Below are 24,520 nucleotides of genomic sequence, written 5' to 3'. Positions count from 1 at the left end.
AGTTGTAAGCCCCCATACCTCTGAATGTGACTGTATTTGGAGACAGGGCCTTTGAGAAGGTAATTACTATACAATAAGTCATACAGATAGACCTGAATTCAATATGACTGGTGTCTTTATAAGACTGGAACACGACTTTAAGTACAGGAAAGACCATGTGAGGACACAAAGAGAAAGTAATCATTTACAAAACAAGGAGAGACACAAAAAACTGACATGGGTGAATCATTGATCTTGGAATTCCAGCTTTCAGGACTGTGAGAAAATAAAATCTTATTGCCTAAGCCATCCAATCTCTGGTACTGGCAGCTCTAGTAAACAAATACCTCTCCTACATTTGGAACAATATCTATGTCTTATTTCCCCAAAAGGGAATTTGGAATCCAATTTCCCAGTATTCCCTGTGGCTCAAATGCTAGCAAATAATAAACCTTCACCAATTGTGAGATCTGCCATGAGATTCAGCTCAGAAGAGAGCCACGGAGTCCACCATGCTGCAGGAATGGTGACAGTCATTTGATTTTACCAGGTGATGGTGACTATAAGGCAGTCAAGGTTTTCGTAGCAGTGGAGTTTGTAGCAAAGTCATATAGTTTTGGGATCCAATGCTCAGTGGTATGTATGAGAAAAATCTTTATGTTAAGTCAGTTCAGAAGTTTGGATCACATTCCTGGAAGCTTCTTTTGAGCCTAGTTCTTGAATATTGTTCTTTTCTCAAGAAATTTGTGAGCTCCTGATATCTACTTAATAAACCCCCTTTCTGGTGAATCAGTCAGAGTCTGCCCCCTTTGCTTTAAATGAAGAACTCTGCTAAGTCAGCCTGGCTCCAAAATTTCCTTTGGCAGTTCTCTGTGGCCTGGGAGCAGAAAAAGAGAAAGAAGATGATTAGGGTGATTTACATAAATTCAATATGTTAATGATTCATTATCATCTGGTTATAAAGAAAAGCTAAGGAAATCCACCTGACAATATCCTAGCAACAATTTTACTTTTTAAATTTTTTTATTTTAGCTATTAAGATAACTAAGCGAATAGCAAATCAACTTTAGGAGGGAGATATGTTCTCCTTTAATTTAATCACCATAGCATAGTATTTCATTGATTCTGTTTTCCCATTTCACCTTTAGCCTTGTGTATTTTATATACTAATGATGGTAGTATATAAAATTATTTTCTACCTATGTACCATCCAAAGTCCCAGGAGAAAATAGATAGCATACTCAAATTAGGTAATTTAGAAATTACAGTTAGATAGGGGGAATAAGCTCAAGAGTTCTATTATACAGCATGGTGACTATGGCTAAAGATGATACATTTTACTCTTGAAATAGGCTGAAAGTCGATGAGTGCTCTCATTACAAATTGATAACAATGTGAGGTAATGCATTTGTTAATTATCTAAATTTAACCACTTTATAATGTGTATATACTTCAAAACACCATATTGTACCTCATAAACCCACATGATTTTATCTTTCAGTTTTTTAAATAATAATTAAAAAAGAAAAAGAGAACATCTTAATAAAGAAATAAATCCTTAAGATGTGAGCTGGAAATAAAGAGACCAAAGAGGTAGTACAAGATTTTAAGACAAAGTACAGGTACTATTTCCAATCCAAGAACTAACAGGGTGAGGGTGAGAACAGTTATTCAACTCAGAGATAGTAAAGTTCTAGTGCTCTGTGCAGATGTCAGTGACAGAAATCTCGGCTTTGGATAGAGAATCCCAGACCAAGTTCAGTGACACTGCAATGAGGGAATATGGAGAGTAAATGCTCATGTTTTAATTTTCTCCTTCATTCTGATCTCTTTCTCATTGCCATGACCAACTGAAAAAAAAATGCTGATAAAAGACCAAGCAGGTCAACTTCTTGTGACACAGACCAGGATGGTTCTGAAAGGTAAGAGAACTATATCCAGGGATGGGGTGTAGCTCAGTGGTAGAACATGTGAAAGGCCCCTAGTTAGATCCTCAGCACTGAAAAGAAATAAAAGACTAAAACCCTCCAATATATCCAAAAGTACCTGTTTGTATAATATTTACAAAAATAGCATATTATTATTTGCTTACTTACTCTTCTATTGTGGTAGCTTTATATTTGTCCTGTTAAAAATAAACAAGTAGCAGTTTTATAAACATTTTAGATATAATAGTTCTTTATCTCAAAAGAATTCTTAAGAAATGGCACAGAAAAGTGTATGATTGGTTCTTGAAAATAAAGCTTAACACAAGAAACATCTGTTATTCTAGTTTGTGTTTCTACTTTGTTTTTAAAGTGTTTGAGTTGTAATTTACTGAAAATGATGTTAAGTTAGTATACAGAAAAATGTTTCCAGAATTCTTATATTTGTTATACAGAAATCACACACAAAATCAGAAAAGTAGAAAGAGAATTTTTTTTGTTTTTGTTTTTTTTAGGAGATGAAGAAACTGAGCCTCAATAAAGTTATTGATTGGCCCACAAGTCATGTGGCCAGTTAAAAAGGTTAACTATCTGCTGAAGTACTAATGCTGGGGGTACAGGCTAGTTGCTACAACAGAGACTAAACCTCACTTATTCCTTATTTCATACAAATCACGATCTCAACCAGGGGGATGGGTCATTATAGGCAAGATGCTTCCTTTCCTTCATTGTAGTGCTGTCCTCTGTCTCTGTGCTCTGTAAGATTTCTACTCCTTCTTTGGTGTTCTCAGATACTCTCCTTTAGTTATTTTGGATAAAATGTTGTTTATTGTTGTCTGTGTGTTTTGGGGAGTTAGGGGAGACAGCTAGAGGTTTCTGTTTATGAAACTTCAATTGCATAATTCACTTCTGTTTACATTATTCTGGTGAGAAGAGAGTCCTGATGTCACACTTAACTATTTGGAAAGCAGGGAAATGTGGTTTGACTAGGCAGTATTGTATGCAGGTACTGCTCAAGAGGTTTTAGTGCAAAAAAAAAAAAAAAAAAGGAGAAGGAGAAAGGAGAAGGAGAATGGCTAGTAGAGAAAAATGAGAAACTTCTGTAAGTCCCTCATGTTTTCTTCACTAAAAAACAAAAAACAAAAAAACAAAACCTTAATTAACAGCCTGGCTTTTTAAGAAATATAAATGAAGGGAGAACTGAGTGTCAAGGTTGAAAAAAATAGGCAGCTTCTGGGGGGCAGGGTGTGAGAAGTTATTTTCTTCAAAATTTTTCCTTAGGCCAAAATAGCTGAGAACCAAGATACTGAATTATAGATCTGGAAGGAATTTCAGACATCATCTTGCCTTTAATTTGGAACACATCTAAAGCACCCTGGGAAAATGTTAGCTCAATTTAGCTTTCTTATATCTCTGAAGGAGATATCTAGCTTCTTTTTAGCAATATTTTCCACCATTTAATTTTGAGAACTTGTGCCTCACCCCACACTCACATTTCTCCATAATATTATGTAATTCTGCTAGAGAGGGCCAGTGTACAGCCAGACTGTCTGGGTCAAAGCCAAAGAATTCCATCTCTCCTTTTTTTGCTAATTTCACTGTCCTAGAGAAATATCCAATCTTTTAAACCTCTGTTTCCTAATCCATAAAAGGGGATTCATACTGGAATTCATTTAATAAGTCTGTTTTGTGCATTCTACAGTCTAAACTTGTACAGAGAATTTGTGAAACTGTTGGGACTTCTCATTGTGTAACAGCTATTATTATGTATGTAATTTTTTTTTGGTCAAGAGATACTCTCAAAATAAATAATACTATAAACTTTAAATAAGCAGCCAAATTATATTAATTATAACTGAAGTTAGTCAGATAATATGAACTACATTATTTCATATTATTAAAAATGCATTATATTAATACAAATTAATTGCATAAATAAGACAAAATGGTAAACTTGAGAGTGAAAGCCCAACCAATCTTTTCAAGTACCACCTTAATGGGAGGTTTTGGATTAGATATAAAATCATACTAATTACAAAACAATTCTTTTCTGTTTGTTAAAGCACTTTAACATTCTCTAAAATTACATCTCAGTTCCAAATTGCAGTGTTCTTTTTCTTAAAAACTCTTACAAAATGAAAGTAATAAATGAAATATCTTTTCTGATTATAAAGTTTGCATATAGTCATGTAGAAAAATCAAGATATATAAAAAAATAAAAATAATCTGAAATTCTACCACTATCTCATAACTAATATTTAACATTTCTAGAATTGTTTTTGTAAAGAAATACAAACAAAAGAAAAACAGACCTGTCTGTTAACACCAGATATTTCTTCCTATACATAATAATTTTAAATCTGGACAAGATTATGAAAAATAACTACTTGGAGTCACTGAAAACTATAAAAGTCATGCAAAATACTGAAAAAAGCTAACTTTTAAAGAGCTGTATTAAAAGGTGTGAGTTAGTTATTCACTTTACTTGCACGCTTCACAAACCCCTACATCTTCTCAAACCAAGAGATGAAGAACCCGTTTCAGCAGCTCGAAGTCACAGATGTTAAGAGTACAAGGAAATGGTAGACCAGCTGGATATTTAGGAAGAAAATCTTGTACGCAAAACAGCCACAGAAGGTCTGAGATCTGAAAATCTAAATAAGAAGCCTCTAAAAATGTAAATACGAAATGGCTGTCTATAAGCTACATGTGATTCTAGCAGACTACATGGAGTCTGATGAAAAGCAGATAGAAAAAAAGAGATGTCTACCTTTGAAAGGAAGTCAGCTTCAAGTGTGGTTTCTGAGGACACTTTGACCAAGTGAAATTTTCCAAATGTACTCAGGGCTGGAAACGAGACTAGGAAATTTACATGTGCCATATGGTCCAGTCTTTATCCATAAAACATGGAAACATATCCACACAAAGCTTTGAAAAGCATTTTTTTTTTTTTGCTGGAACAATATACAGAAGAGCCCTAAACAGAAACCAATTCAAATGCCGACAAGTAAAACAAATTGTGTCTGTTTTTAAAAATAACATCATTAAGAAATAAAAAGGTACAAGATGAATATATAGAACATGGATGAAGTTTTAAAATGTTATGCTGAGTAAAAAAAAAAAAAGAAAGCCAAAGACTACATACTGTTTGATTCCAGTTATAGAAACCCTAAGGGGGAAAAAAAATCAGAACTACACAGACAGAATGCAGGTCAGTGAAGCCTGGAACTGGGATAGGGAAGAGATGAACTTGAAAGTGACACGAGGAGCAACATTCATATTTTGATTTGGTGGAAGGTTCAGTGCTCTACACATTTTGCTAAAACTCACTAAACTGTTTAAAACAAGTGCATTTTATTGTGTGAAAATAAATCCCTAACAAATCTGTTAAAATAATAACACTAGCCCACCCTACATTTTATGTCTCGTCCCCCTAATGGCTAATGATATATTAACTATAATTTCTTGGATGAAAACAGCCCTCTGAAAACCCTTTAGCTTCTCTCTAAACCCTAAGAATCCAAGGATTTTAACTAATGTCACCTCTGAAGAAAGAGAATGGGCTAAGAATGGGTAAAAAGAACAGTAGCAGACTTCACACAATATTAAAAACATCCTTAAGATTCTAGGAGTTGGGGGGAAAGTGGGACATAGAAACCATCTATAAATACATACCTGCTAATTTTGTCCTTCATTTTTCAAGTTTAACAAAGTATTCATAGTTATTTGTACTTGTAAATTCATATGTGTGTACACACATACAAATTTACATGCATATTTGTGTGTATATGTAAATAACATACCTTCCAATTTTTTTTAATGATTCATAGGACTGTATTGCACTTAACTATGTTGTTTACCATCTTGTATTGATGAATAACTTAGGATGTTTCTGAATTTTTTCTATTATAAATAATATTAGTCAGCCTTCTTCTAGATATGACTTTCCAAAGTAATCCAACTCTTATTATGATGAATTTGTAGCAGTATAATGAGTCTATAAAACTAGGTAAAAGAAACTGTATATTTACATTTTTGATGTATATTTCCTTATGTTTCCACAAAAAGTGCACTATCAAACTCACTTCTTCACATCCTTGATCCTTCATAAGTGATTGGTATTCTAAGTACCTGTCCCAGCACTCTACATTGGAGGGTCCCAGAAATGCCAGCACTGCTCTGCTGTGCTTCTCCAGGGGCCAAGGGTACCTTTCTGCCTCTTGTTCCCTGGGTCTAAAGGCAGGTGCCAACTGAGGTTCCACAATCCATCTTGTGGGCACTGCTGCCTCTGGTGTCCTCACAACTGCCAGCCACCAGGATAGCTGGACTGGTCTTAGCCATGAGGCTTTTTGGTTTGTTTCAAGGAGGAATTTTGCAAAAGAAGCAATCAAGGGTGCAGTTTTTGGCATTGATTTGGCTACTGCCATCTTCTGTGTGTTGGTTGTAGAGGGCAACCAACCAAAGGTGTTGGGAAATGCTGAAGTATCCAGAACTTCCCTCCTGTTGTTTCCTTTACAGCAGATGATGAACAACTCTTTGACATGCCAGAAAAGAAACAGGCTATCACCCACCCAAACAATATGTTCTATGCCACCAAGTGTCTCACTGGCCAGAGCTATGATGACCCTGAAGTACAGAAAGACATTAGAAATGTTCCCTTCAAAATTGTCTTTACCTCCAACGATGACGCCTGAGTTGAGACTCATGGAAAACTCTATTCTCCAAGTCAGATCGGAGCATTTGTGTTGATAAAAATGAAAGAAACTGCAGATAATTACTTGGGCTACACAGCAAAAATGTTATGATTAGAGTAGCTGCTTATTTCAGTGACTTATAGAGACAGGCCACTAAGGATGCTGGCCAGATAACTAAACTTAATGAGTGATTAATAAAATTATGAAGACAAAATTTTGCTGTGTATTATTTAGGTGGTGGAACTTTTGATATTTCTATCCTGGAAATTCAGGAAGGAATATTTGAAGTGAAATGCTCCAATGGGGACACTTTCTTGGGTGGTGAAGACTTTTTAGAACACATTGTGAAGGAGCTCAAGAGAGAGACAGGGGTTGATTTGAACAAGACAGCATAGCACTTCAAAGGGTACAAGAAGCTAAATGTGAACTCTCCTCATCTGTGCAGACTGACATAAACTTGCTGTATATAACAATAGATGCTTTTGGATCCAAGCATTTGAATATGAAGCTGATGAAGAGTCAATTTGAGGGGATTATCACTGATTTGATCAAAAGGATCATTACTCCATGTCAAAAGCTATGCAGGATACAGAAATCAACCAGAACAACAGAGGAGACGTGTTTCCTGTTGGTGGCAGGATTAGGATGCCCACGGTTTTACAAACTGTGCAAGACATTTTTTGGCCAAGCCCCAAGTAAATTTGGCAATCCTGATGAGTTTGTGGTCATTAGAGCTGTCATTTGGGGAGGTTCATTGGTTGGTGATATCACAGATGTGCTTCTCCTGGATGTCACTTTTCTATCTCTGAGTATTGAAACTCTAGAAAGCACCTTACCAAACTTATAAACAGGAACACTACCCAAACAAAAAGAACCCAGTGCTTTCTACTGCTGCTGCTGGGCAGACTGAAGTGGAGAGAGAAGATGAGAGAGAGCTGGACACAACAAACTGCTTAGTTTACTTTGATTGGAATCCCCCCTTGTGGAATTCCTCAGATTGAAGTTACATTTGACATGGATGCTAATAGAGTCTTTAATGTTTCTACAAAAGATAAGGGCATCAGACATGAGCAGCAGATTGTAATCTAGTCTTCTGGTGGATTAAGCAAAGATGATATTGAAAATATGGCTAAAAATGCAGAGAAGTATGCTGAAGAACACTGGCAAAAGAAGGAATGAGTTGAAGCTGTTAATTTGTCTGAAGGAATCATTTCATGACACAGAATCCAATATGGAAGAATTCAAGGACCAGTCACCTGCTGATAAGTGCAACAAGCTTAAAAAAGAGATTTCCAAAATGAGGGGGTTCCTGGGCTTGACTAGACAGAGAAACAGACAAAACATTAGGCAGGCAGTGTCCTTCCTTCAGCAAGCATCCTTTAAGCTCTTTAAAATGGAATACAAAAAGATGGTATCTGAGTGAGAAGGCTCTGGAAATTCTGGCACAGGGAAACAAAAAGATCAAAAGGAGGAGAAATAGTAATAGTACACTGGCACCCAAAAGACTATATTCTATGTGAAGCTTAGGAGTGAAGAGACTTCCTGAGCAGACATGGAAAAACTTCAGTCTTTACTGTGTTTTTGTAGTATTCAATATGTAATTTCTTTTGTATATAAATTTAGTGACCATTAGCTGATGAACATTTAATGGGTAATAATTCTGCAGAGTTTAAAGTTCACAATGTTAAATGTTCTCTCCTTAACTGGTTATTTTTCAGCTACATGTGAAAGGTGGGGCAGAGAACGATTTACTAAACATAAGACTTTATGGTGAAGTGGCAATATTTTCAAGGGGTGAAACCATATCAAACACAGTGAAGGAGATGAGGCATGGACCTGGAATGAGACCATAATGCAGGTGAAGCTCCTTCTAGTTGGTCAAGAGCACTGTTACAATGACAAATGTGTACATGGGCTCCTCGAGCTGAGGCCTTGCAATGCAAGACAGCTAGCTGTGCCATGTTTGTAATTGGTGGAACAGAGGAAGCTGGGTCAATGGAAAACTAAGCTGTATAGCTGAGGTACACCTTTTAAAATCAGGTATTAAATCTCAAATGATCCTAAGGCTTTCTTTTCTAGCTATCCTCTGTCCTATCTGGTACCTACATCCTTGAGGATTCTTGTTTCTTTTTTTTTTTTTTAACCTTTTTGTATTTTTTTTAATAAAAAACTTATATAAAAAGAATAAAAAGATTGCCATTCTTAAATGTTATAAAAATTATTTCTCTTATTTTAATTATTCATATACATATTTATAATAGTTATTTTAATTGTTTTCTGAATGTTATTTGGCCATCTATATTTCCTTTGTAAATTATTCATTATTATTGTTTGTCTATTTATGAATATTTATATTGAATTATTTAAATGTTAACTTATTATGTGTTTATTTTCCAGGTAACTATTTGTCCTTTTACTTTAATTTTTTAATTTTATATTTTAAAAACTAGTGCAAATGAGTTTTACTTATTTTTGGTGTGACACAGGTGTATGTATGTGTATTCACCATCAAAATAAGGATACAGAACGGTTTCAGCACCCAAAATATTACTCAAGAAATCTTTCTGTAGTAACATCTTCTTTCACCTCCAAGTCTCTGGGAATCCCTGGTCTGTGCCTTTTTAACTATAGTATATCTGTGAGATTATCATATAAACAGAATCATACTGCATCTAACTTTTGTGACTTCCTTCTTTTACTCTCCCTATTATTAATAGAAAAAAACCCAGAGAATCAGCAAGAATATTGAGGTATTCAACAACAGCATCCACCAACAAGATGTAGTTCACTTTTATAGATTATGTGATTAGCTGGCTTTAACCCTTGCACAATGTACCTCTGTTTCAAAACAAGGCTTTATGCCACAAATATCTATTCCGTTTTCAATTAAAATAAGGATATACAAACATACAACAAACATTATATTTAATGGTGAACAGGTGTACACTTTCCCTCTGAGATCTAAAATAAAACAATGATGTCAACTTTAATCACTGCTATTCAATATATGTTTAAAGTTCTAACTAGTGCAATAAGGTATCCAGGTTAGATGAAGAAATGAAGTTCTTCCTATTTGCAAATAACATGGTTATCTATATAGAAAATACAAATTATCTAGAAAAATACCAGTAGAACTAGAAAGTGAATTCATTGCATTTGCAGGCTATAGTATAAACATATCCACCAAACAAAGGGAAACCCCTCTATGTCCATATGCCAACAATAATAATATAGTCCCAAAATTAAACATATAATACCATTCATGATCACTCAAAAATTAAATATGTAGGTATAAATCTAACAATGCACACAAGGTCTTGTATATTGATACATATGCAATTGTGAGAAAAGATTCAAAAAAATTTAAATATAGATAAATAGCATGTTCTTGGGTTGGAAGATTCATTACAGTGAAGGTGTGTAAATTTTCCACAAAGTAACTCACAGATTTAAAATATAAGACAAAATTATTCTAAAATTTATATAGAAAGACAAAGGAGCTATCATAACTAAAATGAAAACTGAAAGAGAAAAATAAGACTGAAAAATAAGGTATGTTAGGTTATTTTTTTGGTTACAGAATTTCTATCTTTTAATAAATGAGCTCAATGCATTGAACTTTCCTCTTAAAATTGTATTCATAGTGTCCCAGAGATTTTGATATGTTGTATCACAATTTCATTTACCTTTAAGTATTTTTTAAAATTTTAATCCTGATTTTTTTCTGCCATCTATTGGTTGTCCAATAGCATATTTTTTAGGTTCCAGGTGTTACAGTAACTTCTATTTTTTATTGTTGATTTCTAATTTCTTTCCTTTATGATCTGATAGAATACAAGAAATTATTTCTCTCTTCCTGCCCACCTGCTTTGTTTTTTGTATTTGCTAAGATTTGCTTTATGTCCTAAGATACGGTCTATTGTCAAGGAAAAAAAAGAGACCCTTGAACTTGCCTCAAATAAATATGCCTAACTAATATTTGATGAAAATTCAAAAACAATTACATGCAAAAATATATCTATTTTATAGAAGTATCCATATGCTGCTGAGAAGAAAGTTTATTCAGTCATTGATGGATGAAATATTCTATATATGTGTGTTTAGTCAAAATTATTAACTGTAATTTTTTTTTTAGTTCTATAGTTGCTTTATGTAGTATTTGTTTGCAGGACCTATCCAGTGGTAAGAGAAGTCTGTTAAAACTACAAAGTATTATTGAGTTGTGATTTATATGATTCTTTAAATTGAGAAGGTTTTATTTGATGTACATAGATCCTCCATTGTTTGGGACATAAATATTCATAATTGTTATGTTTTCTTGATGTATAATTCCCTTTAAAAATATGAAATGGCCTTGTTTGTCCCTTCTGAGTAATTTGGCTTGAAGTCCACTTCATCTGACATGAAGATTGAAATTCCTGCTTGTTTACAAGATCATATGAATGATATGTTTTTCTTACCCTGTCACCTTCAATTTGGATGTATTTACCTATAAAGTGAGTCTCTTGAAGACAGCATATTGTTGGGTCTTGATTTTTAATCCAATCTCCCAGTCTGTTTTTTGTTTGGTGAGTTGAAGGCATTGACATCCAATGTTATTATTGAGAAATGACTTTTATTCCAGGTCATTTTACTTATTTATGTTTTTTTAGTTTGAATTAATTTCCCTTTGATTGACTGTTCTTCTAATATGGTTCCTTCCTTTGCTGGTTTTCAGTTTTAATTCTCATTTCTTCATCATGAAAAATTTTAATGAATATGCTTTATAGTGCAGGCTTTGAAGTTGTGAATGCTTTTAACTTTTGTTTTTCATGGAAAGTTTTTATTTTGTTGTCAATTATGAAGCTTAATTTTGCTTGGTACTCTTGATTGGCATCAATTTTTTTAAGAGCTTATATATATTATTCCAGCAACTCCTCCTAGCTTTGAGGGTGTGGGTTGGGATATTAGGTGAGATCTGTATTGGTTTCCCTCTAAAGGTAACCTGTCATGTTTTTATGGTAGCCTTTAAAATTCTATCCTTATTCAATATGTTAGGCATTTTCATAATAATGTGTGTTGATGTGGATCTGTTGCATATTTGGTTCATATAAGCTTCCTGCATTTGATTTTTCATTTCATTCTTTAGGTCAGGGAAATTTTCTGATAACATTTCATTTAAAAGACTGTGCATTTTTTTGGTTTGTATCTATGAGCCTTCATCTATTCCCCCGCCCCCCAAAAAATCTTAAATTTGATCTTTTCAGGTTATCCCACATTTCTTGGAAGTTCTGTTCATGGTCTCTTACCATCTTTTCTCCATAGTCAACTTCATTTTCAAATTATATATTTTGTCTCCATTGCCTGAAATTCTGTACTCCAGATGATCTAGGCTATTGGTCATGGTTTCCATTGAATTTTTGTTGGTTTATTGATTCTTTCATTTCAAGGATTTCTGTTTGATTTCTTTTTTAGAATCTTTATCTCTTTATTGAAGTGAGCTTTCACTTCCTATATTTTCTCTCTGATGTGACTCCTTAAATCATACTTTTTCTCACAGATATATACATTCTATATACATTCTAACCTTTTTCTCTGACATTTATTTCACTACGGTGTCATTGGATTCTATTATTGGAGGATCTTGGTTTGTTTGGGGTGATTTGTTCCTTTGATTTTTTCATGTTGTTTGTGTGTGTACCCCTCAAGCAGTACGGATCTAAGGCAGTACAGTTTCTACCCAGTAGACTTATAGTGTCCTTGAAGGTTTCCAGTAACTCACCATTTATGGGGAGACAAATAATAACAACAACCCATGCAAACAATATGCAGAATTAAACAGAATATTCCCTGCTATGGTGTCTACAATGTTGTCACCATAAACAGAAATGGTATGATTATTTATTGCCTACAATAAAAATTGTAAATTTGCAAAAGGGTTTATAATTTTGAATTGTGGACAGGGAGAGAACTGAAGTGATGCAGGATATGATGAATCTGAGAGAGTAGGAGAGAAGATTAAAGTAAAAAATTAAAGGAAGAGTGAAATAGAGAATGATAGAGAATTTTAGCAAAAGAAAAGCAAGAAAGAGAATCAACGGAAGCAGAAAAATAGGAGGAAAAAAACAGAGAATAAAAATTTTAGAAATTAAAATTATAAAAAATAAAAGTAAAAGAATATAAAACCAATCCCAAATACACTAGTCAAACATCCTAGTTCTCAAAAAACTTACCCACAAAACATAACATTTTTTTGTAAATTCTAAAAAGTGAGAAAAAAAATATGAATATGTGTAAATGTCCCTGAACTATTAAGGTCACAATTAAACAGAGAAAATTAAAAAAACTCTACGAAAAGTTAAAAAGTTATTTCTGTTGAAGTTCAAAAGACTCTCAGTTTCTCTCTCAGCAGTATTAGGTGAGGTTGTATTGTTCTTGCTCCACCCTCAGGGTAGGGTTGCTAATATGAGAGAGGTAATACTGAAGATAGAATTTCTAGAGGTGAGGTTTAGACTTAGGCAGGATCCAGTCTCTTCTCTGAATTCAAGTTAGTTTGGAGATTTTAAATCAATGCACCTTCAAGGCCCAGCAATTTTGCCAGCCAATGCTGGAAGACGATACCCTAGGGATCTCCCCTGAGTTCCACTCATGTGGTGCAGGATCCAATTCTTAGTCCACTACTTACCTGTGGACCATGCATTTTTTGGTCTCAGATTCAGTCTTCAAATTCAATCTCCCACCCTTGCCCTTCTGAATTCCTGGCCAGGCATATTTCTTCCAGCTGGTCCTGTAATCAGCTAGATTGGAGATGGGAGGAGGAGAGTCTGGTGGGTTTCTACGACCAGTTGTCCCCTGAGTAAACGTCTTCCCATGTTTGATTTTTTCTGGCTCACTTAGGCATACTATATGTCATGCCATATGGGTTTGCCAGGCCTGTATTTCGGGTCAATCTCTGGTTTGCCAGGAATTGGCTCCCTCAGCTGCTGAACCCCACACCTCAGCTGCAGAATTGTTTTTTCCTCTATTCTCCACATGCCTCTGGGAGAGATGCAACATCTTTTCCATACAAGGATCCATACAAGGATACTGTACAGTACACCTTTCGGTTTAGTCATGCAGTGTCTTTGATCTCTAAACTCTTCATACATGGACACCCTTCAGGCTTCCTAAAAATATGGGTTCTTTTAATTTCCTTTTCCCTCTGCTTTGCACATGGAGGGACCACTCTGGGTGGTGCCTCTGGCCATGACATCTGCTGTGGCGATATGGATTTCTTCCTTATTTATATCCAACTTCTTGAGTCCCTGATCTGCTTTGAAGGCTCAGTATTAAATTCCAGAAAATCCCCCCCCCACCTTTCTTTTGTTCACCCACTTTGCCGAGAAGCTGTCTGTCTGCTTTCTTGCTTTCATGTCATGGAACAGCCAGGAAAGCAACTTTCTATGTTCTGCCCTCTTAAAACCACCTCCGAATTGTTTTACATTTAGGGTCTCATAATTATAATATCCTTACCTTATTTGAATCTAGATCTGATATTTTCCACGCATCTTCAAGTTATGTGTTTTTGTATTTCTGTGTCCCTTATAATTTTTCGACTTGATTGTGAAGCAAATGTGCTGCATAGAGAACTACAGTAAATTAGCCTTTAGCATGCCATAGTCCTATCATTACATCTCAGTCTTTTAGCGAGTCCATGACTCTGGACTGTGAACATCACAAGTGCTCCTCCCCCTATCACCACCCTAGACTGTACAAAATGACAAGAGTGGGATGGAGTTTGGTATTTCCCTTCCCCCAGCTTAGTTACAATTTTTAAGAAACAAAACAACAACAAAAGCAATAGTTTATATATTCTGGTTAAAAAAAAAAAAATGTTTCCCTTAAGGGCAGACCTTATCAAGGACAGTATATTTTCCAGGATTTCAAAAAAAATTTCTGCCTGCTCCTGCTAGAAACATGGCAGGGGGTGGGTGGGGGGGGATATCTCCACTGTTCACTGTGTGGACCTGATGACTCTTCTAGGGGTGAAATTCATAAAATATCCAAGGCCCTCCAAGATTTATCTCTCACACTTGTCCACTCTGAGCCTCTACCTCCTGTCAATTACTTTAGCATTGGCTCCTGTGGTGGTTTCTACCCATGAGTTTCTGTTCAAGTCAGTTGTGATGGTCCATGTGTGTGTCTGTTTCTCCAATTTAAGGGGCACAAGTTTGCTCTGGAATTCATTCCCCTGATGTATCTGGGTTGTTGATTTTTCAGTTTGTTCATCTTTTTAGTTGCTGCCAGAAGGGAGTGATGCCTTCCAAACTTCCTACATCCCAGACTGAACATCAAAAATCAATTAATATAATTCTAATATTTTTGGCAATATGACCCCTCTAGGTTTAGCACTTTAAAGATGTCATGGCTTTATTTTCTGCCTTATACAGTTTCTGGGGGAATATCTGCAGCATTCTTAAATGTTAAATGAGGTTGCAATGGTAGGGTTCTAATTTGATAGGATTTGTGACCTTGTAAGATGAGAAAGGTCTCATGTATCAAGGAAAGGCCATGTGAACACACAAGAGAACCATCTGCAAATAGGAAAAGAGTATTCACTGGAATCCAATCATGCTAAAACTCTTATCTCAGACTTTATCATCTGGGTTATAGTTTTTTTTGTTATGGCAGCTTGAGCTAAAACAGATTACACTATACCATATCTTGAGCATGCCATTTTCTTAATTATACATTGAAGAAAACATAATTTTACAAAAATTAATATAAAGCTTTTAGTATCATTTCATGAGTAAAAGTGTTATCAGGCAAATATTAAGATAATTTGTTATTTTTTAAAAAAAATAAAAAGCAAATTATGTTAACTCCAAGAAAGTGAGATAATTTTCTAGTTAAGAAATGAAATAGTATAGAATACTTAGGACAAGTATTTTTTAAGAAAACTAATATATTTTACAAATTATAACAAATTTCTTAGCACCCTTCTCTCATCAAAAGGAACAATCTTAGAAATTTTTATTACTAGAGTATATAAGAAGTGAGAGTAACTATGGAGAAATTTGATGAGATTATCCAACATAAAATACACTAGCCACAGGCTAAACATGCTCAACTCTTTCAGTTACACTTTATTTGATGTGTGAATGATATTGACACGATGATTATTTACTGAACTAAAGAGACTAAACTAGGTACCTAGTTATTCATTCTCAGAATAAAGAAAATATCATAGAAAATATTTTACTAATCTGATGTTGGAGTTGTTACTGAATGAACAGAAATTATTATGAACACTTTAATATATAAAATAAAATATTATAAAAAATAATATGGCCTGGGATGTGGATCGAGTGGTAGTGTGTTTGCCTGGCATGTGCGCTGCCAGATTCGATCCTCAGCACCACATACAAACAAAGATGTTGTGTCCGCTGAAAAACTAAAAAAATAAATATTAAAATTCTCTCTCTCCACTCTCCTCTCTCTCTCTCTCTCTCTCTCTCTCTCTCCTCTCTCTCTCTCTTTCTCTTTACAAAAAATAATATGATGATGGTTTTCTCTCAAAAATATGTCAGAAAGTAAAGAACTGCAGACTTCTCCATTACTTGTCTGTCTGCAGGTTTGGTTCATATTCAACACAGTTAATTTACAGGACATGGACATAGGGAAAGACCCTAAATAACTGATATCCTCTTCCATAAGCTAGTTTTCCAAGAAGGGTAAAAGAACAATGTACTTTTATGTCTGGTATTTATGAAATATAAGAAAAGCTCTTTGTTTGAGAAAAGGTGATTGTATATTAAGATTTTCATCTTACTTAACTCAACAATTTTTACATAAACTAAAACTTTCATGTAAGATTAAATAAAATAATCTAAAATGGGAAAATACTCAGATACAACATATAACTCAGTTAAAAATCGTAATTGTTGTAGCAGGTAAGCTAGGTAGTTTGAGTCTTGTCTCTCCTTGACTTCCATGTTCTTCCTCCAAGTACATCATTTTGTGTAGGAAGATGTCATTGTAGTCTTGAAGACTAACTTTCAATTTATAAAAAGGTGACTATAACTTTGGATCACCAGGTGGAATGTTTGGTAGTTGACATATATGTATGATTATTTATTTGCCAATGCTAACTAACAAATGACTTGAAATGAGAAGAAACAGGAAATATTATATATATATATACCACAGAAGAAACAGAAATATATATATATATATATACCATAGCAAGTGCATCTATAATCTATAAAGTGCCTATAATCCCAGAGACTAAGGAGGCTGAGGCAGAAGGATTGTAAGTTCACGGCTAGACTAAGCAAATTAGTGATGCCCCAGGTAACTTAGTGAGACCCTGTCTTTAAATTAAAAAAAAAAAGTGGGGGTGGAAAGGAAGTCTTGGGTATCTGACTCAGTGGCAAAGCACTCATGAGTTCAATTCCCAGTACCCAAGGGAAAAATAAAAGTGTATTTAATGTATGAAGAGCAAGAACTAAAATCCTTATGAATGCTTGAAATAGTCCCTCCTGGTAATATATTTGAGAGTTCTTCCCTCCTGTCTCTTAATTGTTAACATAGTTCTTTTCCCCTTTTCTTTTTTTATTTGTATATTTTAACATATTCTATTCACAATATAATTGCAGGGCCCTAAATATACTTACAAAACAGTATAATGCATGATTGTTGTCCTAAAGGAACTTTTAATCTTGAAGGAGAGGATACTATAAGTGCAGTAATAACTTGATAAAGCAAGTCTCTTAAGAGTGGAACAAAGAAAGTATTAACAGAACTCCACTCCTTCTAAGTCTAAGGCCCCAGAGGTATAATTCAACTAATCGGAAGGGCATAAATTCTAACTTTGTTCCACTCCACATTCTCAGATGACAGGGCCAGAAGTCTACTCCCATTGAGATCTATGGCTTTTACTATGTGAATAAAAAAAAATGACTTATTCTCTGAGGATATGGACTCCTATTTGGCTTGTTTAACCTGCTCTCACTCCCCTTAGGAGGATAATTGAAGTAAAGGAAGTTGCATGGAGTGATTTGGAGGTTTGCAACTAGGAAAATTCTTAGATTTAGGGGCATATATAGCCTTTCATGTACAAAGTTCTCATTTTAACCTACCTCAGGCTACCTGGCTTTACTGATTTGTAGTTAATTAGGATTGAGATTTTCATTGAACATTCGAATACTTACATGCTTTTTTGTATGCATTTCAGATCATGTTGGCTGAAGCAAATAATTGTAACACCAATCAAGAAATGAATGAATACCACAGGGAAGAGTTTCAACCATACCTGCCCCTGACAACCTGTAAGTAAATCCTGCTGTGTTCCCTGTTCACAGAAATATCTTTCTGACATCACTTGAGATAGCTGAAAGATTTCTTTTCCTACCAGCTAACAAAATCCCAATAACATTTCCTCACTTTTTAGCCATGTCTCAAAATCCCTTAAGAAAATTTTTACTATTTGGTGTAATACATTTACAATAATTGGACCATATAAAGATTTAGTTATTATGTATGTGTTCAAATCCCATTATGACAGATGAACAGCAATTGGTGATAAGGTTAAGAGAGGAAATCTATATTAATTATGGCAAAGAAGGCAGAATATATTATCCTTAGAATGATTCAATAACATTATTCCATTGTGAATGAAGGTATTTGATAAAAACAGAATTTAAGTAAGAAAGTGAGTCTTCATTCTTATTGTCAGAAAGTAAAAGCCTAAAAGATACATTTGCATCTTTTAAATAACATCTCTGAATTGCTGTCAATGAGGTAAGATTTTCTTCATTACTAAAGGTCAAAAATGCAAAGTATAATTATGTATAAACTCCCTATAACTATCTTAGTTTATCTGTAAACTATTCCAGTATTCAAAAAGAGAGATATCTTTGGAGAAGAGAATACTGGTCAGGTCCAGAGGTGCTTTTTATAAGCTATCACATCTTTTCTGTTCTTTGCATCTTACTGCTTATGAGCTCTTTATGAAATATTAGAATACCTGAGTGAAAATTCTTCATTGTAGTTGAATGTACTAAGAAAATATATGAATTCATCAGTTATTCTGGTCATCCAATTCGAATCTGGTAACAAGAAAATATTTTGTCTATCAATCTATAATTAGTACACTAATCTTTTTTAAAATTTACAAAAATATTATCATTCAGTTTCATTTCAAAAAGACTCAGCTTCAAAACTCCCTGAAATGTACAGTAAGCTAGATTTATTGCTTTTCAGAAGATGGGATAGGAACCCCATACAGAATAAAGAGTTTTTTTGATTTCTAAACCAAACTTTAGCCTCCTTTTGAAAGTTCATTTATTTCTAAGTTGTTTTTTTTTTGCATGCTACACTAAGCTATTTAATAGTGACCCATTGAGAAATCACAATACAATATACTTTATCATCTTTTACTATGTCATACTGCTGTTATTAAACATATTAATTTGGTTTCATTTTATTAAAAATGTCCAATGTATTCTAGTCACTTAACTCTTTATTTCTCAGTGAGAATCAGCTTCTACACTTACTGAAATAAGCACCTAAATATCACTGAACATTATTAACTTATCAAAGAGAATTTTCCACCCTAGAAAAGCTTTTCCTCACTAACTTGACACTTCACCTCTTTAGATTTATAGTTCTTGAAAAAAATGAAAATGATTGCATTGTTAACACCATGAGAAAGATTCTGATTCTATGATTGAATGAGAAGTACAAATGTTCTCATTGTTTATATTTTCTGACTGAAAAAGAAATCTGAGGACTAAGGTTTTATGTCTGGCCCAACCTTTCCACTGAGGACAATTTAATCATAAGAGCACAGATTACCTTTAATTAGTAGAATATCTAACCCAAATACGCTCATGCAAGCAAATGTATACCTGTGTCACACACACACACACACACACACACACACACACACGCACACAAACATGAATATACACACGCATATACACATACACACACAATTGTGAATTAAAAGCCCAAGTCTTGTAATCAGTCATTTCCAAACACTCAGCTGTGTACTTGTGAATAGCAGTTTTAAAACAAAGATTATGATGAAGTAAACACAGTATATTGGATACTTTTAAGTTGCTTTTACTTCTACAGGAGCTCTCAGTTCGAGATTGCCTTGAGCGTCAGAGAAGACTTTGGACTTGAACTTTGAGCAATCTCAGAACTGTTGACTATAGAGACTCTCAGAAATGAGAAAACTGTATTTTGCATTGTGAGATGATTAGAAGCTTTTGGGAGCTGGAGGAGGAATTGTTATGGTTTGGATGTGAGATGTCCTACAGCCACTGTTCCCATGACCCCACCCCACAAGTAAAAGAAAAAAAAATGGATGGCAAATGTGTTTGTATTGAAAAATAAAAATTCACAAAATAATTTTAAAAGTTAAATTTATGCCACAATTCCTTTATTTAATTTCCTGACTGGCTTTATTTGGGAATTTTCAAAATGTTTTCATTAGCAAATAACTCAAAATTAGTTTCATAACCAGGTTTAAAATAGGTGCAAATCTCACTATGGGGTATATTCTGGGACATATTTATTAATCAAATAAATTTATCAGAATTCTGTTTGATGCAAGTTATTCTGATTTTAAAAGTATAATGACACCTTCAAAACAATTCTTAGAAGTCACCTCTTAGGAATTCTAAACATTGTTTTATAAAGGGGAAAAATATGAACAGGTGGCTTCAGAAATTCTGACTCTCCATATAGAAACACTTCTCAGAGAACTAAAACTATCTACCTGTACAGAACTGAAGATATTTGGTAAGTCCCAACCACATTCCAGCATCCATTCTTATCTGAACAGCCTTGCAGCAATATTGACTATTGAGAATGATGTAGAATGTTCAGTTGAAAGCTGCTTCAGAAAGGTAAAGTACTACTAGAATAAAAAAGAGTCATAATTGAGTGAAATGAAGGGTAATTTAAGGTATCGTAGTTGGAAAGAAAAAAAAATCTGAATCCAGTTTAACCTGTCTACCCTCTCTTTTGAAACAAAAATTACATCTTCTAAAACATCATTAATTTATCACCCTTGTTAATAAAGTTTCAATTTGCAGAAAATTTTATACCTTCTATTTTACTTGCTAATACAAGTGATATATGTGAGTGAAGAGTGTATTTGGTATTTTGAAATATCTCTTCATGGATTTAAAATAGATTACGTTACAATTGATTAGATATAATTATCTAAAAAGACACTTGCCATTGTTTTATATAATTACAAGTAGAAATTTACCAAATTTGAAATTGTTTTAATAGTTGAAAAGTGATTATAATGTACTTTCTTTTCCAAAACTAATTGGAGGTTAACTACACAGCAAATCAAATCCTGATTTTTTTGACAGTACATTTGATAAGGATATTTTTAATGAAGGTATTTTAGAGCTATGACCATGAGTCTGACAGATCTGGATGGCAGCTGCAAAATGATTGAGGCTGGTCAGGTGATGGGAAAACGTGTGAATATGCTGCCTCCATTTTGCAGGAGTTAGGTCAGAATTAGTCTTAATAATGAATGTCCTGGAGTGTAATTTCAAATGTAATAGATGATATGTGAAAAAAGAAAAAAGAAAATACTGTTGCTTCTTTGTTAAAGCTCTTTTTAAAAAATGGAACATCTATGAAGCATAAGAATTGTCCATTATTACATAATTTAATTTTTTTCAACAATATATTCTATTATCTGTACTCAATATCTGGAAACTCAGAAAATTTAAAATCTTTACCTACCTTAATTTCATAGGATTACTCTCATTCACCATGTTCTAATCACCCTGACTCCTACTCTCAGTTTCCCAAATACATCATGCACCCTCTCATAGGCTATGTAGTTTCTTTCACCTGGCTCTCCCTTACCTTGGTCAGTGGAACACCTGATTCACTCTAAAACTTCAGATCTCACCCCAGCTCTCATCTGCTCACAGAAGCCTCCCTTGATGGTGCTATTGGAATGGCTCACTAGACCACTCTGTTGCTCCTTAGTAACCCAGTAGACACTGCCTTCTGAGCTATTTCTTATTCTGTTATTGGCTTAGTTGCTTGTCCCCACCCACACCCCAATTCTTTTGTTCAAGTCCTAACCATTAATACCTCCAAATGTGACTGTACTTAGAACTAGGTCTTTTGAAGAGTTAATAAATGTAAAATTAGGTCAAATGGGTGGGCTGTAAACCAATATGACTGGTTAGGAAGAGTTAGGACACAGACACACCCAGAGGAAAGGCCATATGAAAAGATAAAGAGAAGATGGACATCCACAGTCAAGGAGAGAAGCCCTCAGGGGAAAACAAAAAACAAAAAAACCCGGCTGACCCCTTCAGCTTGGACTTCTAGACAAGGAAATAAATATCTTTTTTTTTTCTTTTTTAAGTCATCTAGACTTTGGTACTTTGTTAATAGAGTCTCAGCAAACACTGACCAACTGTCATTTGTCATTTATTTATTTTCTATTATTTCACTTCTAGAAAACTGAATCATAAAGTTAAGGAACTTTGTCTTTTTTCCAATGATAGTCTCAGTAGCTCACACAATGGCTGCTGTTTACTGAGTTCTTAATAAATTATGTCGGGAAGAAGAAATGACAGTAGATAGCAAAGCCATACCTACATTTTGCCTAATTCTACATTTCGTTATTTTTTTTCCTAGTTGTCTTTCCATGATTTGTATGCCTTCTATAAATCATGCTATACCAAGAAAAGGAATCTTAGAGTCAAGAATTCTGACTTCCAGTTATCCAAATAGACACACTTCAGTACAAGAATTGAGGATTCAGGATGTGGACAATTTATCCAATACTTGGGAAACAAGAAAGGATCCAGTCTTCTTATTTGTGTAGTCTACATGGAAAAAGACAGAATGTTAAACTCCACCATAGTATCAGGTTTAGTCTAAAAAAGCATGCCACTGAAGAATCTGGAACAATTTCTTTTTCCTTTTTATTTATTTATTTGTGTGTGTGTGTGTGTGTGTGTGTATGGTTCTGGAAATTGAACCCAAGACCTTGTGCATGCAAGACAAGCAATCTACCAAATTTTATATATATAAATCCCCATCCCATAGCCCATACCTGGAACAATTTCTATGTTCCTAAACATAGTCACTATGATAATAAGAACTCAGATAATACCATTGGAGAAGAGCATAAGTGGATTCAGTGAAGAAGAATTAGGAAACAGAAATAAGGAAGGGGAGTATAAGATAGTACCTGAAATAGTTAGTTCAGACATCATTTCACCCAGTCTTCCATAACTTCACAGATTAGTTGCTTACAAATATTTCTGTGCATATTTTTTTATTTTTTGTTTTTAGACATATATGACAATACAATGTATTCTGACATGTTATACATACATGGAATACAATCCATTCCAATATAATCCCATTTTTGTGGTAATAAATAAAGTGGAGTTAACATGAGTCATATATTCATTTATGAGCAAAAGAAAGTTATGTATGATTCATTCTACTGTCTTTTCCTATTACCATTCCTCTCCCTTCCCTTCATTTCCCTTTGTCTCTGCATATTTTTATTATACCAACTACATGATTGCAATGATATTATATGTTATGCATATTTCTACCACCAGGTTGTATCGTGTAGTTATCATTTCTTGTTTATGTTTGTTTCTGGATCACTTACCACGGTGTTTATCATACATTTGTTTTTGTGAAGTGTTCAGTATAATCTGAAATCAATAGGACAGATATTCAGTAAGCCTATAAGATGTCAAAAATTAGCCAAAATTTCATAAATCACTATTCACTCAGTTCTTTTTCCTTACAAGCCACTTTTTTATGAAAAGAGGGAAATTTTAGTTATGAACTCTTGCACCTTGTCTGTTTGAAAGTAAATCATACTCCACATTAATGTGCTTCATTCCCATTCGATGATCACCTGAATCCCTTAACCATGGGATTGAGAACATGTTTATGCTCAAGTTTCTCATTACTTCCTTTAAAAATAATATCAGATTATAGAAAAGTATCTCAGATTAATACTTTCCTCAGAAATCAGTTAAGAGTTCAGCTTCAGGGCTGGAGATGTGGCTCAAGCGGTAGCGCGCTCACCTGGCATGCGTGCGGCCCGGGTTCGATCCTCAGCACCACATACCAACAAAGATGTTGTGTCCGCCGAGAACTAAAAAATAAATATTAAAAATTCTCTCTCTCTCTCTCTCTCTCTCTCTCTCTCTCTTAAAAAAAAAAAAAAGAGTTCAGCTTCATACAAAATAGCCTAAATGTCCTGGTCTGAGAGTATGGATTTCCTATTCACTTGGGTTCTCCTTGTTACTCTGGGACTCCTTTTTTATTTCAATAAGGTTTAGAAACAAATGTGTGGTGCTATCACTGTCAGGACTATTGAAGAAATCCATACAAGAACTGAGTCAAAATGTAGGAATTTAAGTATAGGGAATTAAACTGCCATCTCTTTAGTGATCCTATTGCTCAGGATGGTTTGACCCATCAGACTTCCTCCTAAAATCTCTGTATGTTCTAAATCTGGGCAAAGGGTCCACCAGGAAATGACATGTTGGTATAAGAAACCATTTTTTGTGTACCAAATATCCAATTATCTGAATTAGAAAGGGCTTTATCCTCTCAATATGATATGTACAAACAAGTGAAGATAAGTAGAACCTGGTGAGTTCAAATTGCAGTGTGAGAAAATAAACCTTGTAGGAAAATTATTCAAGCTAAATTAAGCATAAAGACTCAAAACTTTGGGATGTGATATAAAATGCAACCTAGAGATGAGATCCTTGACCCACACCATCTTCTAGCCATTCTCTACCTCATTAAACCATTTCATTTCCTTCCTAACAGGCTAATATTTGAATTGTTTATATCTGCTTTCCTGTTTATTGTCTGTCTTCACACTTTCTCCATAAGAATAGGGATGTTCATCTTTCAGTG

At 34.3% G+C, this 24,520-nt stretch overlaps 1 long non-coding RNA gene across 1 annotated transcript; it reads left to right on the top strand.

The window, feature by feature from the left end:
• The first annotated feature begins 300 nt into the window (after positions 1-300).
• On the top strand, positions 301-19,989 carry LOC144370302 (uncharacterized). Its single transcript, XR_013430251.1, has 4 exons — positions 301-529; positions 1,854-1,901; positions 17,793-17,886; positions 19,697-19,989. It is a non-coding gene; the product is annotated as an uncharacterized LOC144370302 (long non-coding RNA).
• The last annotated feature ends 4,531 nt before the right edge of the window (positions 19,990-24,520 follow it).

The sequence above is a fragment of the Ictidomys tridecemlineatus genome, chromosome 2 (genome assembly GCF_052094955.1).
Source record: "Ictidomys tridecemlineatus isolate mIctTri1 chromosome 2, mIctTri1.hap1, whole genome shotgun sequence".
NCBI classification, from domain to species: Eukaryota; Metazoa; Chordata; class Mammalia; order Rodentia; family Sciuridae; genus Ictidomys; species Ictidomys tridecemlineatus.
Note: the sequence above shows the minus strand (reverse complement) of the source record. Positions and strands in the feature narration are given on the sequence as shown.